The following is a 24199-nucleotide window of genomic DNA, read 5'->3' as shown; positions in this document are numbered from 1 at the left end:
CTTTATAAAAATTGTGTCATATATCTCTTTTCCTTAATCCTAATTCCTTATGCCAAACATTTGTAAACATATTTAACAAAATATGTATATAAAATGCTAACCTGACTGTTCCTTACTGAGGAGACTGGAGTGGAAAGGAAGGGTGGAAGGAAATTTTGTAACTTGGGAATATACATGTACCAAATGGATGTCAATAAAAAAATTGAAAAAAAAAAACGTAAGGTGCTGGTTCATCTCGGCTTCTCTCCAAGGTCGACCTCTCCCCAGCTGCACTGGCACCATGGCTCTCAGCGACGCCTTCCAAAAGCAGATCAAACACATGATGGCTTTCATTGAACAGGAAGCAAATGAGAAGGCCGAAGAAATAGATGCAAAGGCAGAAGAGGAGTTCAACATTGAGAAAGGTCGGCTTGTGCAAAAACAGAGATTGAAGATAATGGAATATTATGAAAAGAAGGAGAAACAAATTGAGCAGCAGAAAAAAATTTCAGATGTCCAACTTGATGAATCAGGCAAGATTGAAAGTCCTCAGAGCCAGAGATGACCTTATCTCAAACTTATTAAATGAAGCAAAGCAAAGACTCTCCAAGATAGTGAAAGAGAAAACCAGGTATCAGGTGCTTTTGGATGGTCTGGTGCTTCAGGGTTTATACCAGTTACTCGAGCCACGAGTGATTGTCCGTTGCAAGAAAGATCTTCCTCTGGTCAAGGCCGCAATGCAAAAAGCAATTCCTATGTACAAGATTGCAACCAAAAGAGATGTTGTTGTTCAAGTTGATCAGGAGGATTACCTGCCAGACGAAATAGCTGGAGGTGTTGAGATCTATAATGGGGATCATAAAATAAAAGTTTCTAATACCCTAGAAAGTGGACTGGACCTTATAGCCCAATAGATGATGCCAGAAGTCCTTGGGGCTTTGTTTGGTGCTAATGTCAACAGGAAATTTTTAGACTAAGCATCTGATGAGGTGGAATCCATTCCATCTGCTGTATAGGTAAGTTATAAAAGTATCTAAAACTGAAGAAACAACTATCAATGTCACTCCTTTTTTGATGCTTTGACACTGTCCTATGTTCTTCAGTGGAATAGCCTATGTGTAGAACGATGCCAACCTAATTGTTAACTTTGGGAGAGGATTTATGGACTTAAAACAGTTAATCAGAAGTAAGTTAAGTTCTGATCTCCTATATCCTAGGGGCAGGGGGAATACATATCAGTTGCATGGTGTTCACAGAGAATCCTCCTTCTGTGATCTGCCTTAAATTGAAGTGAGCTCTGTATGTGCAGTATATTAGCCTCTTTGTATTGATTTCTGTATATTACATATATATATATATATATATATATATATATATATGTATATATATCTCCAGCATTAATAGTATTACCCCTTGTTAACTATTTGGGCTTAGAGGCTTTCCTGAGCTGTGTGTGATTCAAAAATCCAAGCTATGAATATGCTTTATTTATTAAAATATACATGGATCAAACTACAATAATCTCTTATTCAGGATGTTTACAGATTTGAGAGATGAGGTAATATTATCTAGGGAAAAATAGCTTTCTACCTACTTTGGAGAATTTACTTCATAAATTACTTTTTTTTAGGGTCTGTACTAAGTCATTGTCTTACTCCCTGATCTTTTATGTTCCAATACAATGGTAACTCTGATATAGGGATTCTAAGATATTTGGTAGGAAAATATTCATTTAGACTAAAGGATGTGAACTATGGTGGATTTCATTCAAGAGCATGTAACCGTGTAAATACTATCTATCCTCTACAAGCTTTCTCCTGCTATATAGTAGTCTTGGGAAATGTGGAAAGACTGGGCTTTTAAAGTAGTTCATTCTTGGGAAACTAAAAAAAAAAAATGGTAAGAATTGAACTCAAGTTTTCCTTACAGTGATTCTAGCTATACAATCAATGCAATCATTATCTTGGTTTTAACATACCAATTAATTTTGTTGCTTCCTCGAAGGGATATTAAATATTAAAATCTATTTTTATATTCATTTGATTTTTTTAACTTTTAAAAAAATTTTCTATCATTAATTTCTCTATCATTATGATTGGCATTACAATAATTTTTAAATTAATTCTCAATCTATTTCCCATGTCAATTTATGTATAAAGTACTTCACATTTTCTTCTATTTTTCTTTCATTCTTTTGACTTTCTTCTATTTGTTCTTGTAGTCACATGGAATCATTATTTTTCATTTACACAACTCTAAATTTTAAGAAATTATTTTCTACAGTGAGTATTGTAATTCCACATTTGACTCATTCTTCTTTTTTATTTATTTATTTTCATCCATTTGCACATGCACATTCCCAAGTTACAAAATTTCCTTCCACCCTCCCTTCCCACCCTCTTTCCCTCAGCAAGTCAGGTTGGCATTGTACATACTATTTTGACAAATATTTTTACAGTTTATTATTAGTTAGTTTTGGTCTGAGGAATTAGGATTAAGGGAAAAAGATACATAAGAGATAATTGTTAAAGTGAACATTGGATTCTGAAGGTTGTTTGTGTGTGTGTGTGTGTGTGTTTTGTTTTGTTTTGTTTTTCTTCCTCCGGATGGGGATAACTGTTCATAACCAGTTTAATACAGTTCTCCTAGCTCTCTGAATTACTGGGAGGAGCTGTGTCCATCAAGTTTGTTCATCTCACAATGCTGTTATTGATGTGTACATTGTTTTTATGCTTCTACTCCATGCACTCAGCATCAGATCCTATAATGCATTCCCATGCTTCTCTAGAACAATAGTTATAGAACAATAGTATTCCAAAATATTCATGTACCATAACTAGTTTAGCCATTCCCCAACTGATGGGCATACCCCAAATTTCCAATTCTTTACCACTACAAAAAGGATTGCTATGAATATGTTCGAATGTGTAGGAATTTTCTCCTTAAAAAAAAATTCTTCTGGATACAGACCTAGAATTCTAATTTCTGGGTCAAAGGATTTCATTGCTCTTTTGGGCATAGTTCCATATGGAACTTCAGAAAGGTTGGATCGTTTCACAATTCCAACAGCAATGCATCAATGTCCCAATCCTCCCCACCACCTCTCCAACATTGATAATTTTCCCTTTTTCTTATCTTGGCAAATCTGATAGGTGTGAGATTATATGTCATTGTTGTTTAATTTTCATTTCTCTAATCAATAATTATTTGGAACATTTTTTCATACGAGTATAAATAACTTTAATTTCTTCATTTGAGAACTTTCTGTTCATATCCTTTGGCCATTCTTCAACTGGGGAATGACTTGTGACTTAATAAATTTGATGCAATCCTCTATATATTTTAGAAATGAGACCTTTATCAGAACTCCTTGTTGTGAAGATTGTTTCCCTGCTTTCTGCTTTTCTTATAATTTTGACACCATTGATTTTATTAGTGCTAATTTAATTTAGTAATATCATTCATCTTGTAGTTTATAATGTGCTGTAATTCTTGTTTGGGCATAAATATATTCCCTTACCAGATCTGATAGATAGATAGAGTATTTCTTGGTCTATTAATTTATCCATGGTGTCACTCTTATGTCTAAATCCTATACTCTGTGTATTTCTTTTAAAACTTCTTCATTTTTAAGGGTAGCTAGGTGGCGTAGTGGATAAAGCACTGGCCCTGGAGTCAGGAGTACCTGGGTTCAAATCCAGTCTCAGACACTTAATAATTACCTAGCTGTGTGGCCTTGGGCAAGCCACTTAAACCCATTTGCCTTGCAAAAACCTAAAAAAACTTCTTCATTTTTAATCTGGATAGAATCCTTTGGTACTCATCAGCATCCTCTGTTCCTGAAAGTTCTCTAAATGGAGGATACAAAGCTCTTTCCACAATCTCCATGTAGAGAACGAATGCCAGACAATTTTCATTTTGCACTTAGGCATATTCTTTTGTACTTCTCCATTATATGCCATGCCAGGAATCTCCTCATTCTGCTTTTCAGGTTAATTTTTTTTTGTATGTTTAATTCTCCATTAGATTGCAAACTCCTTGAATGTAGGAACTGTGTTCTTGTTCTATTGGCATCCTCATATTTGTATTCACAGTACTTAGACCAAAACATGTGATGTAGTAAGAACATAATAAATATTTATGGATGGAATTTTTGATTTTAATATTTATGGGACAAAAATCTGTGTTTTAATTAAACTTCATATTGTCTTCAAAACCTGTTACAATACTCTAAAATAGGATATATTTTTCATTTTTGTTTTCAGTGACAATTTCTCTTTCTTCTACTCCATTTCCCATCAAAAAAGAAGGCAATAATTAAAATATCAATTATAAATAAGAAAAATAAAGAAAGTATAAGAATATATTTTAATCTGCTTTAAGAATTCTTCAGATCTCTCTGAATGAGAATAGTATCTTCCAGTGTGAGTCATTTGGAATTGCTATGGATTGTATTGATCAGAACAGCCAGGTTCATCATCTTTGGAATACTTCTATTGGTCAATATTACTATATGTATTTAAGGTTTTCCTAGTTCTTTTCATTACAATTGACATTGGTTCATATAAGTTCTTCAAGGTTTTTCACAATGCACCAAGTTTATCATTTCATTTTTTCTTTACAGTTGTTTTTGTCACTTTTTATTTTATCTTTTTTCCCAATTACATTCAAGGGTAGTTTTCTATATTCATTCTTTTGCAAGCTCTTGAATTCCATATTTTTCTTTCAGCCTTGCTTTCCTTCCCATGGCATTGAGAAATCTTATATTTGTACACGAACAGGTTTAGCATATTTCCAGATTAGCCATGTTGCAAAGGATGAATTAGAACTGAGGGGAGAAAAAAAACATGAGAAGGAAAGAAAAAAATTAAAAGAAATTTTAAAAAGTTGAATATAACATGATTTACTCCACATTCATACTCCAAAATAATTTTGTACTGATATGGATGACATTTTCCATATTAGGTCTCTCAGTATTATTCTTGATTCGTGAACTGCTGAGAGGAGTTGTTTCCATCATAGTTCCATCATCTTACAATGTTTCTGTTAATGTGAAGATTATTCTCCTGGTTCTGCTCATTTCACTCAGCATCAGTTCAAGCAAGACTTTCCAGGTTGTTCTAAAATCCTGCTGCTCATGATTTTTTTTTTTTTTTTAGTTTTTACAATGCAATGGGGTTAAATGGCTTGCCCAAGGCCACACAGCTAGGTAATTATTAAACATCTGAGGCTGGTTTTGAACTCAGGTACTCTTGATTCCAGGGCCAGTGCACTATCCACTGGGCCACCTAGACGCCCCACCACATAGCCACTCCTCATAATTTCTTAAAGAACTAAAGTACTCCATCTCATTCATTAAACAAAACTTGCTTAATCATTCCAAACAATTGATGGGAATTCCCTCAATTTCTAGTTCTTTGTCACTACAAAAAGAACAGCTATAATTATTTTTGTACATGTAGACCTTTCTTTGTTCTTTTTTTTTTGCAAGGCAAATGGGGTTAAGTGGCTTGCCCAAGGCCACACAGTTAGGTAATTATTAAATGTTTGAGACTGGATTTGAACCCAGGTACTCCTGACTCCAGGACCAGTGCTTTATCCACTGTGCCACCTAGCTGCTCCAATGTAGACCTTTCCTACATTTTTATGATCTCATTGGCATATAGACAGAGAAGTTGTATTGCTGGACCAAAGAGGATGCACAGTTTTATTTTACTTTGGATATAGATGTAAATTACTCTCCAGAATGGTTTGAACAGTTCACAACTCCACCAAGAGTGCATTATGTTCCAGTTTTTCCCACATCCTCTCCAACAATGATCACTTTCCAATCTGTTAGATTTGAGATGGTACATCAAAGCTGTTTTAATTTGAATTTCTCTAATCAATAGTGATTTAGAAAATTTTTATCTTGTGACTTCAGACTTCATCTGAAAACTATTGCTTCAAATCCTTTGATAATTTATAAGTTTGACTCAGTTCACTATTTTAGAAATGAGTACTTTATCAGAAACACTAGTTGTGAAAATTGTTTCCCAACTTTTTTCATTCTTTCCAATTCCTTTTAGTCTTGTCTGGGCAAAACCTTTTTAATTTACTATAGTCAAAATTATACATTTGGCAGTTTATAAAGCTCTCTATTGCTTCTTTGGTCATAAATTTATGATCATTCCATCAATTTGACAGATGAATAATCCTTGTTCTCTAATTGGCTTGTGATATTACTTTTCATATCTAAAACTTATATCCATTTCAATCTTATCTTAATAATGATGTGACATGTTGGCCAAAGCTTATTTCTTGCCATAATATTTGCCTATTTTCACAGCAGGATTTGAAGCAATAATCTCTTCCACTGATTCACTTCTCTATTTCTTAGTCAACACCAGACAGTTTGGATAACTGCCTCTTTATAATATGTTTAGATTTGCTACAAGTAGATCATATTTCTCTGTATTTTTCATTAATTCCTTGAATTTTGTAGCTTCAGATGAATTTTGTTTCTACCTTTTCTAGCTCTGGGAAATATTTTTTGTTGTTTAATTTCAATTGGCACTCTAAAGTAATTTAATTTAGATAGAATTTTAATTTTTATTATATTTTCTCAGTCTAGCCAGGAGTAATTGACATTTTTCCAAATTGTCTAGATCTGACTTGATTTGTGTGAAAAATATTTTGCAATTGTGCCCATTTAGCTTCTGGGTTTTTATTGTCAAGCAGTCCCTCAAGTATTTTATGTTCTGTACAGTTACTTTAGCTGGAATTTCTCTTTCTCTTTCTTGTTGTTATACAGTTGGTCAAATATAGAAATGCTGATGGTATATGTGGGTTTATTTTATATCCTCCTACTGTGCTAAATTTCTTGATTGTTTTATGTAGTATTTAAGTTGATTTTCTAGGTTTCTCTAAGTATGGCATCATATCATCCTCAAAGACTGAAAGCTTTGTTTCTTCGTTATCTATTTTAATTTCTTCATCTTTTTTTCCTTATTGCTAAAGGTAACATTTCTAATACAATATTGAATAATAGTAGTGATAATGGGTATCCTTGTTTCACTCATGATCTTATTGAAAATGGTTCTAGTTAATCTTTGTTAATATGTTACACAGAATCCTTCCTGATGGTTTTAGGTAGATTCTGTTTTTCATTTTAAGGAAAACCAGTGTTTTTAATAAGGATTGGTGTTATATTTTGTCAAAAGCTTTTTTCTGCTTCTATTGAAATAATCATTTGATTTCTGTTAATTTTGTTATTGACATTGTTAGTTATGCTAATTGTTTTTCTAATATTGAAACATCTTTTTGCATGTTGTATAAATCCTGCCTGATTATAGTGTATTATCCTAGTGGTAATTTGCTGTAATCTTTTTTTGCTATGCACTATTCAACAAAACTGCTAGGAAGTTGGAAAATACTGGACAAAACTAGGAATAGATCCATATCTCATTACCTAAAATTAAATAAGATTGAAATGGATAGAGGATTTAGAAATAAAGAATGAAATCATAAATCACTTATCAGATCATGAAATATTCTGTCAGATCAATGGAAAGGGGGTGATTTTTTTGATCTAACAAGAAATAGCGTATATTATGAACTGCAAAAAAGAAAAAGGGTTTTCACTAATAAATTTAATGAAACCAAGATTGGAAATAATGCAGAAAACTGGGAAATAATTTTAATAGCTGAGGACTGTGATTAAGATATAATTTCTAGAATTTACAGAGATTTGAATCAAATTTATAAGGTTACAAGTCATTTCCCAATTGAAAAGTGATCAAAAAATATGAAAAGGAAGTTTTCAAATGAGGAAATTAAAGAATACACATACACACACATACACACACATATATATATGTATGTATATATGAAATGTAAAATATATTCCATGTTCCTTTCCCCTTGAGAAAAGTGAGTCATTCATTAAGATGTCTTAATAAATATAACACATTTTAATCACTACAGATTATTCATAAGCCATTTATAACAATTTGAGCATTTCTGCAAGATATAATGTAAATAAATCTCTACTTCAATATTTTCCTGGAAGAACCCAAGAAAATAACATGAAAACAGCTTGATTTCAAGCACATTTTTTGGTGTTCTCTATGATGGAAATCTCACAGACTTTCCTGGGAAGACTAATTGGGTTTGGAGCCAAGAGTGATTAAAATGTTTGGAGATAAGAACCATGGTAAGGACCTATCTCCAAGGTGGTGGGGTGATGGCCAGAACTGGTCTGGATCACTGAGAAGTCCTCCAGGCAGGAGATCTATCCTGAAGTAGAGACCAGAGGATAACAGGGTGCCCCAATGTGAGAGAGGGGAATTTGGGATTATCTCTCTAGGAATTTCCCCCAAATTTTAAAGGTTACCCTGGAGAAGGTTGCCAGAAGATTTGGGGGACAAGGGGAACTTGTGGCCTGTAACTAGAAGCCAGAAACTGGAATGAAAGAAGCCAGTTGGAACAAGTGTAGTATATAAGTGAGTTTGAATGTTTCTGCAGGGTTGGGTATATGTTTCCTGTGTTCATATGTTCTGTGTTCTAAATTGTCTAGGGTAGTCCAGTTTTGGTCTTGGGACTTGATCTAAGTTTTAAACTGGGGGAGCTGGAAGTTGGGCTGAGGAGTTTCATGAGATGGGGAAAGAAGAAGTAGATCTGCAGGGTCCACCTGGTGGAGATTAAACCCCTCTTACTGGGCTCTGGTGTGTGGAGTTAGAGAAAGAGTGGGGTGGAACACTTAAAGAGAAAAGCTATGGTGTGGGGAGAGTTTAGGGGAGAAACAACATTTAAGGGAAATTATTAAGATTGAGAAATTATAGGAGGGAAGTTTTTTTATTCTTATGACTGTCTGGAAAAGACTCCATATTTTCTTCCTGGGTTGAGGGAAGGAGGTGGTGAGTTGGACACATGTTAGTCTTGATCCCATCTGCTATCTTGTCAAGAATTGAACTCTAAAATGAGTTCAGCCAAAGAGTGTGCCATGCTGGAGAGAGGTGGGGGGGGTCTTCAAGTGTTTAAGGCTTAAGGGGGCAAACAAGCATAGATGAGTTGAAATGAAGAAAATATAAAAACCAGGGTTTGGGTGACATATTTATTGAAAATAAATCATGTTTAATGAATGCCTCTCCTCTGGCTGCATGGCCTAAAAGTGCTGCACTCCTGACCCTCACTCTGATTTTAAGATTGACCCCTTTCTGAAGTGGAATTTTAGGTATCACTGAGAATGGTAAAAGAGTGGTATTCTGACAAAATTTGAACAGAATAAGAAGAATTAAATAACCTTGATTCTTAAATTGGCTTGTGATTCTAAACTCAATTGAAACACCTTTGAGTTAAAGGAAAGAGTTGTGTAGGGAATTTATGGAGAGGTTTTATTAACTCTCTAATTTGTTTTAGTATTAACCCTAATAATAATTATGTATTTTCATGTTGGATGGAGATTTTGGAATGTGAGTACTGTATTCTGTGTACAAGGTACTCTTAAAGCTGTTATCAAACTAAGCTGTCAGAAAGTTAAAATTGTATAGTTGATAACAAACTAAATGAATTGTGGTTTCATCTAATGATTTAGTCCTTTTCCATTGTTTTAACTATGGAATAAATAGAAACTACATTAGGTTTTATTTGCATCAAATGCATGAGATTGGATTCTGGGAGAGTCTGGATAAAGAAGCTTGGAAGGCAAAATTGAAAAGATATTAGGTAAATATTGTAAGTTAAAGTCTGGAATTTACATGTGTTTGCTTTTAAGGGATAATAAAGGAAATATAAAAAGTGACCCCTTCTAGGATAGATCTGTGGGTTCAAGTATAATGTAATAATGGAAAGATTGCTTTGTATGATCTATTAATTCATGTGGTATTCTTACTGCTGTTTTGTTATATTGGAATTAAAAACATGTGTTAGAAATTTAAAGTCACCTAAGATGTTTTAATAGTTTTAAAGAATTCTGAAAGTAATAATTTGTATTTTGAATATGGCTATTAGTTAAATAGGATTAATATGAAGTTGTCTTTATAGAAGTTTCTAGTTATATGTGTAAATTGGGATTTTCCAGAACTGTGGTTGTTTGCTTTGAAGTAAAAAGCACCTATGTAATATGAGAAAGATAACACAAAAAAGAATATTTGCGATTTTTTCTGAGACAGCATTTAACTGATTGCTACATGAGAATTTAGGTGATGATAGGGCATCTATTAGCCAAAATAGCTGCTTATTTGTTGCAAAATACAACAGGCTAGAAGGAAGGTTCCCTAGCCAAGGGGAATCTGATACACCATGTTTATATAGAGATAGAACAGATATGGGTCTGGGATGTTGGTCTGCAGATCAGAGGCCTTGAGCAAGAGGGAAGAGATGAGGCATGTAGTGTCATAGTTAGAATTCCTGGTTTTATCAAGGACCCAGGAGGGACCCTCAAAGTTTTAGGTAGATGAATCATTAATTGGGTCCCCATTAAGAATAAAATTGGAATTTAGTGAATTGAACTCATTTGAAGTTCTAATTAGGTGAAACAATTATTTAAGATCATGGGACTTTTAATAAATTTTCTTTTTTTATTTCTGATAATAGGATGGTCAGCAAAAAGGAAGTCTTACGGGGTCAATGTGTTCTTGGACAGAAGTCAATAGGGACATGGAAGTTTAGGTGACAGGGATGAGCAGTTGAAGGGGCATTTGTTCAGTGTGGTCTGAGGTTGGAACTTTTTTTACTTTATTTCCCCTAAAGTGACATTTGGATAATATCTCACCTGGTAGAAGAAATCTGGCCTAAGGCATTTGACTACTCATATGAACTCGGCCTGGCCACTGACATTCAAAAATTATATCTATAAAGGAATTTTTCTTTGATATCAGGATCTTTAAGGGAACTAAGTAAACCAGAAAAAGAAGTTTTAGGTCAATTGAATTTAATAGGTTAGATGTGTGACTCTGATCACCTGCTGTCAGCTACATGTTTAGATAGGAACTAAGATTCCTTAATTTTTATGGTAAGAGTGGATATTTAAGTTAGATATAGAATGAGAATTTTTACGACAAATACAGTTTTAAGATTTTGTTTAAGAAAAAGAATGTGAGTCAGATAAGTACATCAGGAAAAGGAAAATACATAGTATAGTTGAGAATATTTTGGCTAAGGATGTTTGAATAATTATTATGAGAGCAAAAAATTAAGACTTTTTATTTTAAAACCATATGCTGGGTACTCTTTGTATTAACATAATTGTTAAATGTATGTGTTACAAACTTAAGTCAATGTGGTAATTCTCAATGAAGTTTACTCATATAGTGAAACACTTGGAAGTTTATTATATTGAAGTGAAATATGCATGTCAATATGACTGAGTAAGGCAAAATGTAAATTGTCTTGTGATAAAAACATGATTTGGTTTGATAATCAGTTAATGTGTTAATCAGATAATCTGTTAATCAGTTTCTTCACCAGAAGAGAAGATCTCAACAAATCACCTGAGCTGGAAAAGACTTTTTGAAAAAGATTCAGAAGATATAAAAGGAATCAAATGTCTCCAGGGGGAGAAGAGAAGAGAAAAGGAGAGACACTGGACCAATTCATTTCTACCATCTCTTGTCTCTGCTTACATAGTTTATTTAGGAGATCTTCCCATTTTGATGTTTGAGCTTTCCTTTCATTCTGTGTGACACCCCTTTCCTTTCCTTCTAGATAATGAAGGATTTGATAAAAAGGAGGAAGAGAGAAGGTGAAGATGTACTCCACTGAGAGAAAAGGAGGTAGAGATTATTGGGTGGCATGATCATATCCTACATGAGTTTGTATATACTATATAGGGAGAGTCTTATCTGTTATTTGGAAGATGGGGTATTAGTAAATGTGGGAGGAAAATCTAGCTGACAGCAGTCAGTGCCCAGTCTTTTGGTGTGTCTAACTGTTGAACTTGCGTTGGTTCACAGAAGTTTGAGAATTGACTTTGGGTGGCAGTCCCCCTGAGTCCAGCCTAGATTCTTTCTGAGTTCCTGGTCAGAGGCGCACTGTGGCACAGGATTCTGGTCAAGAGATGAGGAAAACTGGTAGCATTTGGCTGATTCTGATCAAGGTGACTATTGTTTATATCGGAAGGACAGGACAGGATATTTTCCTGGGGAGTAGCAAATGTCTGTGGACTTATGTCCAGAATCAGGGTATATATGCTGAACTGTACAGCTTACAGAGATGTGTGGACTGAGATTCATGTGAGATGTAATGATGGCACTTGGATCCCTTGTCAGAATGGAATCCCAGTTTATATCCTTATTTGATTCTAAGCTGTAGTGGAAACAATTAAACTAGGGCCCTGGATTTGTCATCTGACTAACCCATGCTATCAAGAGAGAGAGTTATTTAACACAGAGCTGTATTAGATTATCTGTTGATTGGAGAAGGAGGAGTTTATGGCAAATTGAATCCATTAAGTTGCTGCCAAAAGATAGATCACAATAGGCAAGTAGTAAAAGAAATGAACAGGCCCATCAGAAAGTTGGCAAACTTGGAAAATAGGACAAGTCCATGTCTCTGATAATAAGGAAGTAAAAATCTTGATAGGAAAAAAAAGTCAGTAGTCTTGTCAAAACAAGGATTGTGATTTAGGAAAGAAATCATTAATAAGGTGTGAAAACAAAATTCTTATTCTTTTTTATATTTTTTAATATTTCTTTGTTCTAATTCCATGAAAAAGCAATAATTAACATTCATTTTTTAAAATTTTGAGTTCCAATTTCCTTCCATTTTTCCATCCTTCATGGAGAAGGCAAACAATTGGGTTCAGGTTATACATGATGAATCATGAAAAATATATTTCCATATTAGTCTTGTTTTTAAAAAACCAAAAATCAAGATCCCCCCACTCCCACAAAAATACATTTAAAAAAAATTTGCTTTGATCTTCATTCAGATTACATTAGTTCTTTCTCTGGAGTAGCTAGCATTTTTCATCATATGTCCTTCAGAATTGTCTTAGAGCATTGTATTGATGAAAATAGTTTAGTTATTCACAGTCAATCATCATATAATATTGCTGTTATAGTGAACAAAGGTCCCCAAGTCTTCTCATATCACTTTGTATATTGTATTTTTTATTTTTGTACAAATTACATTTTATACATTACTAAAATATTCCTGTTTAAGAGTAAACATAATACCCCCTCCCCTGAAAAATATAGAACCTCATGAGCAATAAAGTAAAGAGAGAAAAATTAAAATTAAAATAATAATAGTAATAATAGGGGCAGCTAGGTGGCACAGTGGAAAGAGCACCAGGGCCAGAGTCAGGAGCACCCAAGCTCAAACTCAGCTTCAGACAAGCAACAATCACTCAGCTGTGTGACCTTGGGTAAGCCACTCCAATCCCATTGCCCTGCAAAAACTAATAAAATAATAATAAAAATAATGATAATGATAATAATAATAATAATAATAATAATAATAATAATGACATTCAATGTGCTTCAGTCTGTGTTCCAACACCACTAGCTCTGTCATGGGTGCATCACATTCTTTATGATGAGTCCATCACAAAAGCTACTTCCATATTTTTCCACTGTTGCCATTGCTGATCACAACAACCTCCTTTTGTACTTCCTCCCCATCATACACTATATTTTCCCTCTCCTTTCACTCTACCCCTCTTCTTAAATGTTCTATAGGGTAGCTGAGTGGCACTGCAGACTGATCACCGGCCCTGGAGCCAAGAGCCATCGAGCCCACATACAACCCCTAAGACCCAGCAACTACCCAGCCCTGTGGTCCCAGACAGGCCGTCCAATCCCAGCCTCTTGCAAGAAGTAAAAAAGGAAATTGTGTTATATCTGACCACTCTCCCCCACAGTCCACCCTCTCCTCTATCACTGACATCCCTCCCTTCCCCCTCTCCCCTTTCTCTCCTTCTTACTCTAGATGTCTATACTCTATTGAGTATATATTCTGTTTCCTCTTCTAGCCATCTCTGATGAGAGGTGAAGGTTCCCTCATTCCCCTTTGCCTTTCCCTCTTCCATATCATTGCAATAGCTCATTGTAATAAAAAAATCTTATGAAATATCTTAGCCTATTCCACCTCTCCTTTCTGTTAGTCCCATTACATTTCCCTTTTACTCATTGACTCCATTTTTACAATATATTATATCGTCAATTTCAGCTCTCTCCTGTGCTTCATCTATAAAAGCTCCTTCTACCTGCTCTATTAAATGAGAAGTTTCTTATGAGTATTATCAGTGTCACTTTTCTATTCAGGAATACATGCAGTTCCTCATCATTAAGTCCCTCATATTTTAACCTTCTCCTCCACACTCTATGCTTCACCTGAGTCTTGTATTTGAAGATCAAACTTTCTGTTCACCTCGGGCAATTTTTTTTCAGGAAAATTTGAAATTCCCCTTGTTCATTGAAAGTCCATCCTTTTCCCTAGAAGAGGACATTCAGTTTTTCAGCATAGATGATTCTTGGTTGCATTCCAAGTTGGTTTGCCTTCCGGAATATTATATTCCAAGCCCTACAAGCACGTAATGTAGTTGCTGCTGTGTGATACTGACTGCAGCTCGATGATATTTTAATTTTGTCCTTCTGGCTGCTTGTAATATTTTCTCCTTTACTTGGAAATTCTGGAACTTGAGTACAATATTCCTGGGGCATCCTTTTATTTTGGATCTCTTTCCAAGGGAGATCAGTGGATTCTCACAATTTCCATTTTTCCCTCTGCTTCTAGGATATCTGGGCAATTTTCCTGTAGGAATTCTTTTAAAATTATGTCATGGCTCTCTTCCTGATCATTAATTTCAGGTATCCCAATAATTTTTAAATTATCTTTCCTGAATCTGTTTTCCAGATCAGTTGTTTTTTCAATGAGATGTTTCACATTTTCTTCTAATTTTTCATTCCTTTGGTTTTGAAGTATTGTATCTTGACTTCTCATAAAGTCAACAGCTTCCTTTAGCTCCATTCTACATCTGAAGGATTTGTTTTCCTCAGAGCTTTCTTATCTCTTTTTCCATCTGGCCAGTTCTTCATTTTAAAGCATTCTTCTCCTCAATAACTTTTTGAATTGTTTTATCCATTTGAACTATGCTGGTTTTTAACATGTTATTTTCTTCAGCATTTTTCTGGATTTGTTTGAGTAATCCACTGACTTCTTTTTCATTTTTTTCCTGCATCTCTCTCATTTCTTTTCCCAATTTTTCTTCTATCTCCCTTACTTGATTTTCAAAATCTTTTTTGAGTTTTGTCATTGCCTGAACCCAATTTCCTTTTTTCTTGCAGTCTTTAGATGCAGAAGCTTCTACTTCATCATCTTCAGATTGAGTATTTTGATCCTTCTTGGGATCATAGACAATGTATTTCTCAATGGTGTTCCTCTTTTTTCTCTGTTTACTCATTTCCCCAGCCTGTGTCTGGTTTTGGGGTGCTTCCTGAGCTTTTCAGTATTATTGGGACACCTCCCACAAGGATCTCCATCTTTCTTGCCTCCGGTTCTATGAATGACCACAAGCACATCCCTCTGCCAGAGATCTGAGGTGGGGGTGACGCTGCTGTTTTATGGGAGGCCTAGACTGAGATCAGGATCTCAATGTGGTCTGAACCCGAGTCCTGTTCTAGGTACAGAGGACAGACCTCAGAAGTCTCTCTTCACTCCCCTACCATTGGTAGACTGAGCACTCAAACCTCAGTTGCCTGGGGGCTCCTGCTTACTGTCTCCACCTGCTTCAATTTCCTGGATCTGGGCTGCAGCTGCCACCACTGCTCCTGAGTGTCCTGAGGGCTGGGCTTCACTGCCTTGCTCTAGCAGAGGTCCCCCCCTGATCTTCCAAGTTGTGCCCAATGCTCCCCAGGTTGTAGGTCAGGAAACTGCCCCCACCGCCATGAGCCATGGCTCCCAGGTACCCTGGGGCTGCCTCCAGGAGCCTGAACTTCCTTCACTATGGTAGGCTGCCCCTCTAACACCATGGAGCAGAGCTTATACACTATTTTCCAGATTACCTTGTTCTTTAAAATTGCCTCACTGGATCCCTTTGTGGGTTCTGTCTCTGGAAAATTTGGAGTCATTATTCTGAATTTTGAAATGTTATAAAGAGAGAACCTAAGAGAGGCTCTTCTCCTGTCATCATCTTGGTTCAGTCCCCAAATTCTTTTTAAAAAACAAAATGGGGGAATTGTGAGGGTATATGGGTTCCACAAGAATGTAAAGGAAGATTGTTAGTTCATATTAAAAAAGACCTGGGGTCTGCCTGTATTGTCTTTGGGCAGGTATGTGAGTTAAGAAAAAAGACTTAGGCTCAACCTGATCAAAAATTGAGATTAGATTAGGTCTGCCCCACCTAGTTCTGAGTCAATTTAGTGTCTTCTTCTTTTCCTTTGAGCATGCATGAGGTAACTGTTCTTGCTCATTAATGTAATGAGCAGCATGGGGAAAATGTATGGGGATGAATGTATCAATTAGATTTGTGATCCTGGTCAATGATTGGTAAGAAGGGGCAGGAAAAATGCCTTTCAAAGTGCATATCACACTTAGTATTTCCGGGATCTAGTGCCCCTCTCCCCTTGAGAGAGATGTCCCATTTCTTAGGATGTCTTAAATTTTTTTTTTAAATGCTCCAAATAATTAGTGATTAGTGAAATGCAAAGTTAAAGAAATGTGATTTACCACCTCACACCTATTATATTGACTAAAAGGGAAAGTGATCAATTATGTAGTTGTATTGATATACTCTTTCTCTATTTTATTCATGTAAGAATTTAGAGTTAAAAAATTTCCCCTAATAATTGCTCTGACTGCATTAAAATTGATTCAGTTTTATGATTCATCATTTTCTTTGTCTTGGATGCAGCTGTTGGCTTTTCTATGATTTATTTGATCCACTCATTGAAAATTAGATTATTGAGTTTTGAATTAATTTTCAGTTTATCTTTTCGTTATCTTTATATTACATATAATCTTTATTGCATCATGACATTTAAAATTTCTCTTTTTTCTGCATTTAACTGTGAGGATTTTAAGTTCATCACATGGTCAATTTTTATATAGCTGACATGTACCATTGAGAAAAAGACATTTTACTTTCTATCCCCGTTCAATTTTCTCCAGAAATCTATCCTAACTCTTCTAAAATTCTATTCACAAAAAAATAAAAAATAAAATAAAATTCTATTCCCCTCTATAACTTCCTTCTTATTTAATTTGTGGTTTAATTGAGTGGTTATATTTATCTAAAACTTAGAGAGATGGAAGTTGAGATCTCCCACTAATACAGGTTTGTTGTCTATGTCTTCCTGTAACTCAATTGGCTATTATTCTAATAATCTGGTGCATATATTTATAATAATGATACTAATTCATTGTCTATTGACCATTTTAGAAAGATTTAGTTTTCTTCCTTATCCCTATTAATTAGTTACTTTTGCCCTTGTTTTGTCTGAGATCAGAAGTACTAATTCTGGTTCTTTTTTAAATTTTAAATTTTAATCTTCTGAAATAAAATATATTTTGCTCCAGCTTTTAATCCTTTACCCCATGTTTTTCTCTCAGGTTCAAATATGTTTCTTGTTAAGAAATTTTGCCAAATTCTGTTTTTGGTCCACTGTTATATTTGCTTTTGTTTTTTGGAAGAGTTCTTCTCATTCACATTTATAATTTTGATTTTAATTCTATATTTTCCTCCTTCATCTGATCTCCCTGTTTGTACTTTTCATTTTCCTTTTCCCTTACTCATTCTCACTAATGTTTGCTTTTGATTACTGCCTCCTTCAATCTTCCCTTTTCACTTTTCCATCCTACTTTTCTGAAGGGTAAAATAAATTTCTAAATTCAGATAGGAATGTTATGTCTTTCCCTCTTTGAAATAAATCTTCTGAGTACAAGATTTTCTCATGGATAACTTTCCCCCTTTTTGCCCCCGTACTCTGTTAGGTCCTTTGTGCCTCTTCATTGAGTGCTATTTTCCACTCTTGTGCACTTTGCCTTCTCCTAGTAATCATTTTTTGTCTTAATATTTTTATACCTGCCTTTTACCCACACCCTCTGTCAAAGTGCTCTCCTTTCATTTGTCCTGATAGAAATGCAATTCTGAAGAACTATAAATATATTCACATCATAATCAATTTATATAGACACTCTCTGTCCATGTATATTCCTTCCAGCTTTCTCAATAGAACTACAACTCTCAGGATTAATGTACCATTCCATTATCATCAGTTTATACTTACACACTCTTAAACCAATATAATCTCTCAAATTATGTCATTTGAATACTACCTGCTACACCAGTGTTGCTGGGTTCAATCTTTGCCTTCTGAGCTAATGTTAGAATCCTCACTGCTGCCCTGTTGTTCCTTTGGACTGCTAAACTGGGACTTGAGTGTTGCTTTCATTAAGAACTTCCTATTGGCTTCCCAACTCTTCTACCTATGCTATTCTACATTCCCCTCTTACTCAGATGAGACACACCTTTCTATGAATAGACACTTCCTCCAAGGTTGAGTTGAAAAGTTATTTCATCCTGCTTTTTCATGGATTCTATCACTTTAGGGTCAGTTTTCCATTACTTGCCATCTCAAGAATAGTTGCTTTAAATATTTTTGCACACCCAGATAATTTTTATTTTCCTTTGACCACTGGTGGCATTGCTGGATAAATGGTGTATAATAACAGGTGTATAGTTATATCATTCTTCAAAAGAAATGAACTACTTCCCAAATTTTTCCCCTTTTCTATAATTTCATGATGGTTGCAAGGTAGTACCTCAGAGTATTAATTTGCATTTTTTCTAATTATTATTGATTTAGAATATTTTTCACAATGTTTATATAGTTTTGATTTCTCATTCTAAACATTGCCTGTTATTTCCTTTTATAAACTATATATCAAGATTGATCAGAAGTGAAAACCCTCTTCCATTTAGTCAGCAAGTGAACTTCAGCAGAATCTTGAACTCAGTCCAGAAATGTACATCATTCAGACAGTGCAGTGTAAAGAGATTCAATGGATGATCATATTTATTTGAGTGTTGTATGCATTTATATGTATTTATCAAGCAGATACTTACAGATTTATTGGTACCTGGTTGGACTAGGAAACAATATCATAGGAAAGTATGCGACTGAAGTAAAGGAATTCAGGGGATTTTTAAAGAAGCTCAAGGGTTCTCCTTTTTCTATTATACATATGTTGAAAATAATCCTGGAGAGATCTGGAAATGGCAAAACTACTGGGAAACCTCCTCATTTGACTCTCTTCACCAACACTGACAGTCACATCTTTATTTAAGAGGGTTCCATTTTTTCTAAACTAAATTTCTATTCATCAAAGTTTTACAATAAAATTGATTTAAAATTTGTATTTCCTTTCTTTTTCTTTTCACAAATCACAAGGGTCAGTAAGGGATAGTCAGGCACCCCTTTCAGATTTTCCTTCATAATCTATAAATATCTACAGAGACAATTAGCTCAGGTAGTTCTATATACCAGGAAGATTTGTTCTCTTTCTAATCAGCACAGGAGTTGAAGTGTTCTCACATTTCAGTCAGCCTTTCTACAGCCACTCAACAAAACAATGGCTCTTTTGAATTGTCAAACTCTCAGAAAAACTGTCCATCTTTCAGGATCAGTCTTCTCATTTTGTGAAAAATGACCCTTGGTTCCTTTAAGGTCCCTTTTTTTCCTAGTTTGTTTTTTTTATGACTTTTCCTGTAAATAGTAAATGCTTAATAAATGCTTGTTGACTGACAAATCAGTTTCCTCTTTTCTTTCAATAGCTTTTCTGTCTCTTAATGACTTCAGACCAGTGCCCATTTCTAACATGATGTGAGAATTACAATTCTCCTTTTATATACCTAATCTCTTTTTCTTAGATTTATAAAAGTTATTAGATTTAAAATTTATCCATTATAACTTTCAACAAACTTTAAAAAGAAAAATACAAATGAAGTGTTTGATCACAATTATCTAAGTGTGCTGTGCTACCTTCTTGAAATCCTCTGCCTGACAGTTCTCTGATTTCTGATCGATTTATGTCTGTTCAACATTTTATCTAAGACCTTATGTTTTTTCCAGTGGATTTGATAAGATTTCTTTATGTAAACATTCTTTTTCTTCCTGTTTCAGCAACTGAATTGTCCAACTATGAAAGAGTTTACTACTGGATTATACTTCATGCCATCTTGCTCTGAGTCACTAGCTTGCCTTAAGTGCTATGATATCTCCTGTGGGAATATTATCTGATAACCCCAGTTAGTAGTGTTTTTTCTTTTCTCCTTAAATTATCTTGTTCATATTTATTTATGTCATGTTAATCTAATAACCATTCTTAGACAAGTAGAAATCTTTAATGGCAGGAACTTGTGACAAATAAAAATTTTCAGGAGCTGAAGTTTCTGGGTAACATAATAATCAATGTATTATTTAGATCTAATGGTTAATTAACAAACTGAGATCAGTTGACTCTCTGAAACCCAAAAGACTCTTCCTGGAGAATAATGAATGTTTTAAAAAGTCTTTGGAAAAGAGAATGTCACTGAAAATGGAAATCAACTTTAAAAAGTTGAATAATTATTAAATATGCTAAATTCTCCTCTTTGGAATTTCTAAACTTTTTCTGTGAACTTTCAGTTGCTATGCAAAATAACTAATTCTGTAAAACCATAGACTATTCCAGCTCCTTTAGACATGTTGCTCCTATTCCTCTGTCCAAATATTTTATAAGAATCCACTGCCCTGCTTCTTCTTCAGGATGCCCAGGACTTACTGGTGTATGGAAACCAAAATCCATCAAACTGTTTTCAAGACACTGGAAACAGCAGGTTTATGTTTGTATTATGTGTCAATCTAAAATGAAAATTACTTCCTGTAAATGAATAATTTGGTGAATATTAGTTTTTGTCTTTGTACCAGAGTACCCCTTCACACAGAAAAGTTTAGAACTCATTATCACTTGGAAAATATGAAAATGATTCTCAGTAAATTAGACTGATGAAATGTTGTAATTATTTTCTGATTTAATAGGAAAGCATATGGCATGACTTTGAAAGAAGACTTTCTATCTGTCGATTGATACACACATATTAGGTGTCTTTGATTGTCCAAGCACAGTGCCAAGAACTGAGATTAAAAATACAAACAAATTGAGAAATATATCATGTTCACAGAAGAGTAAATAAACATTATGCACTAATACCCATTGTAATAAGGAAAAAAAAACTAGGTAAAAATAAGTGGTGTTGCAGGGAAACCTGGAAAAGAGATAGGTGGAGGTGGGGAGGAGATTATTTCAGCACTGACAAAGACGGGAAGGTAGTTTTGGCATATAGGATAAGGGGGAATAATGACAAATTGACTTGACTATCTCTAGTAAATTCTATTCAAAAAACAGTTATCTATCATCTACTATGCATTAAGCACTATGTCAAGTGCTGGGGATACAAGTATAAATAAGAAAATGGAAGGCAGTCCCTGCCCTCAAAAACCCCTTTTTGATTGTCAAGACCCTTGATAAGTCAGAGGTGACTCAGATCACACCTCTTGAGAACTGATTATGAAAAGACCCATCCCCATCCTCCATAGATATGCAAGTATATGGTTGTGACTTAAAGATATATGCAATAAATTTGCTGTTGACCTAATTCTGTTTTTGCTTTTCCTGAAGGCCAAAAACTTCTGGCAATCTTTGTCCCTAATTAGGACAAAATTGGAAGGTTAGCATGTCTTCATTACAAAAGGCCAAAACTGAAGGGAGGACTACACATTCTCTTGGAGTTTTCACATGAAAAATGATTCAAATCTCCTTCCTGTCTTTCTGATAATGATAAAAATATCAATCTATCCTGTGTATAGTGCTCTAACAAAGTTTTTCACAATTTTCTTCCAAGCTCTCTTTCTAAACTGATTATATATTAATCTCTCATCTGAAAAACTCACCACCAAACTGACTGATTCAGCTTTTGATAATCAAAACTTTTTCATTTCCCTCAGCTGCCTTTACTCTGATTCAAAGGCTAAGGGGTAGAGAAATAAACTCCTACGAAGTCTTTCCTTTCAGAAACCTCACATCTGAACTTGTCAGTTATCTCTCCATTTTGCATCAGCAGTCTCTTCTTTGTTTCTATTCCATGGAAAATCACACCTCTAATGGGATAAATTGATCCAAAGAGATCTCATCACTATGCTAAGAGAATCAGTTTTTGATACTCAACACCTTCTCAATTCCCTACTTCCTTTTGCATCTAATTGGAAGGTTGCAGTGTGAAACAATAAAATTCTACGAGTCTTTCTTTAAAAAGGGTTCTGAACTATCCAAGCAATTCTTCATTCTTTATCAGCTGCTCTAGTTGATTTCAATTTGAGTATATTTTGCCCCTTTTTTTTCCTCCAGCATTCAGCTTCTTATTTCTTGTTACAAAAACATATGTTATTCTATTTTGGCAATCATAAGAAATAAGAATGAAATTACTGATTTTTAAAAATTTTAAATGTTAAGCAAAATAGTTTGAAAAGATATAACTGTAAAGTTTCTTCTCCATCTTTACATTTTAAGATTCAGTTACTCAATTTAACTTCAAATATAGTTTTTATTTATTTATTATTTTAAGTTTCTGCAAGGCAATGGGGTTAAGTGGCTTGCCCAAGGCCATACAACTGGAAAATTATTAAGTGTCTGAGTCCAGATTTGAACTCAGGTATTCCTGACTCCAGGGTTGGTACTCTATCCACTGTGCTACTTAGGTGCCCCTCAAATATAGTTTTGATATTCTTCTTCTAATTTTGCTTAGCCAGAATCTAACATTGAAGCACTTGCATAATGACCTGCAAAAAAGAGTCAATTTTCTCCATTTTTTATAGTTTAAATCAATGATGAACGCAAAGAAGCAACTTCAAGTCCAACAACTAGAAAGTGACTTGAATCTAAATTTTCTTAATTGTAGTCTAGTTTTCATTAATATATGAGAGATATAGGACTCACATCTTTATCCAATAATCCAATTTCAGTGATCTTCTCATTGTATAATCTCTCATTTGATATAAATTTAAAAAATAAATTTAAAAAAGCAAAATTATATTATAATTCAAATTGACCTACTACCAATGAAATGGTATCCTTAAATGTCAAAGAATGTAATTTATCACAAACAACACTTTCTCTCAGTGTGAGTTTGTTTTATGGTAGTCGTTGTTTTAATCCCATCATTTGTTTTATTTCATTTTAAATAATGCTTTGTACTAAATATAATAAAACAATTTTATGTAAAATTTTGAAATATATAGTCATAACTTAAGGAAATAAGAAATGAATATCTTTTCTAAATTTCAATTTACTCTGTATTTTGTAAGGAGTTCTGCAATTTAATCAACAAAATGATCATAATGAATTTTCCATCATATAGTAATATTTCCTCTGAATTTTATTTTTGCCTTTTTAATCTGTGTTTAGGTGTTTAAGAGATATTGCAGAGATGTTTTGCCCTATTTCTGGATAAGAAATATAAAGGTTCCACTCAGATCCAATATCTATACAATCTAATTTCAATAACCCCCACATATTCCTCTATAAGATTAAAATGAAAAATAATTTCTAGAATGTTTCATTTATAAATTGAGAAACCTAAATGATCAAAGTTTTATTATAAATACATTATATGGATTGTGAAAATATGATTGATACTACTTTATCATTAAATAACTTCAAATAACTTTCAGAGCATAAATAGAGCATTTGCTTTGAAAGAACCCTATGTAATTGAACTTATATTTCTCTTTGAACAAAATGAACCTTCCATGTTTTTTAATAAGAAACTGCGTAATAATTAGTTTGAATTAATTACTTTTGTGTCTTTGTCATTCACACGTTCATAAGCAATAATTCAAAAATTCAGCTTTTATGTTACTGGGATAAAAATTTTAAAATAAGAACAAATCATTTGCCATCTTTATCTTTCACAATTTCCTTCATTCTCTATGAACTGTTCTTCCAAACTAAATAGTATTCAGTCACTTCCAGCAGTTTTAGTTCAGGCACAATTTCTAAGCAGAAGTAGCATCACTAGGATAGCATCAGGAACTTAATTCTAATTTTTACCAGCAAAGAGATAATGGCACTGTGGCAAAGGAGAACACAGCATAGCCTTGTCTGTTTCCTTTGCTATAGAGAAACAAAATTACCTTTTCTATTGCAAGGTAATCTGAAAATAAGTTGTTTTCAAATGTAAGTAAATTTTTCTTATACTTGG

The 24199-nt window shown here is 34.0% G+C and overlaps 1 pseudogene; it reads left to right on the top strand.

The window, feature by feature from the left end:
• The first annotated feature begins 280 nt into the window (after positions 1-280).
• On the top strand, positions 281-956 carry LOC141502215 (V-type proton ATPase subunit E 1 pseudogene; annotated as a pseudogene).
• The last annotated feature ends 23243 nt before the right edge of the window (positions 957-24199 follow it).

Source organism: Macrotis lagotis, chromosome X (assembly GCF_037893015.1).
Source record: "Macrotis lagotis isolate mMagLag1 chromosome X, bilby.v1.9.chrom.fasta, whole genome shotgun sequence".
Classification (NCBI taxonomy): Eukaryota; Metazoa; Chordata; class Mammalia; order Peramelemorphia; family Peramelidae; genus Macrotis; species Macrotis lagotis.
Note: the sequence above shows the minus strand (reverse complement) of the source record. Positions and strands in the feature narration are given on the sequence as shown.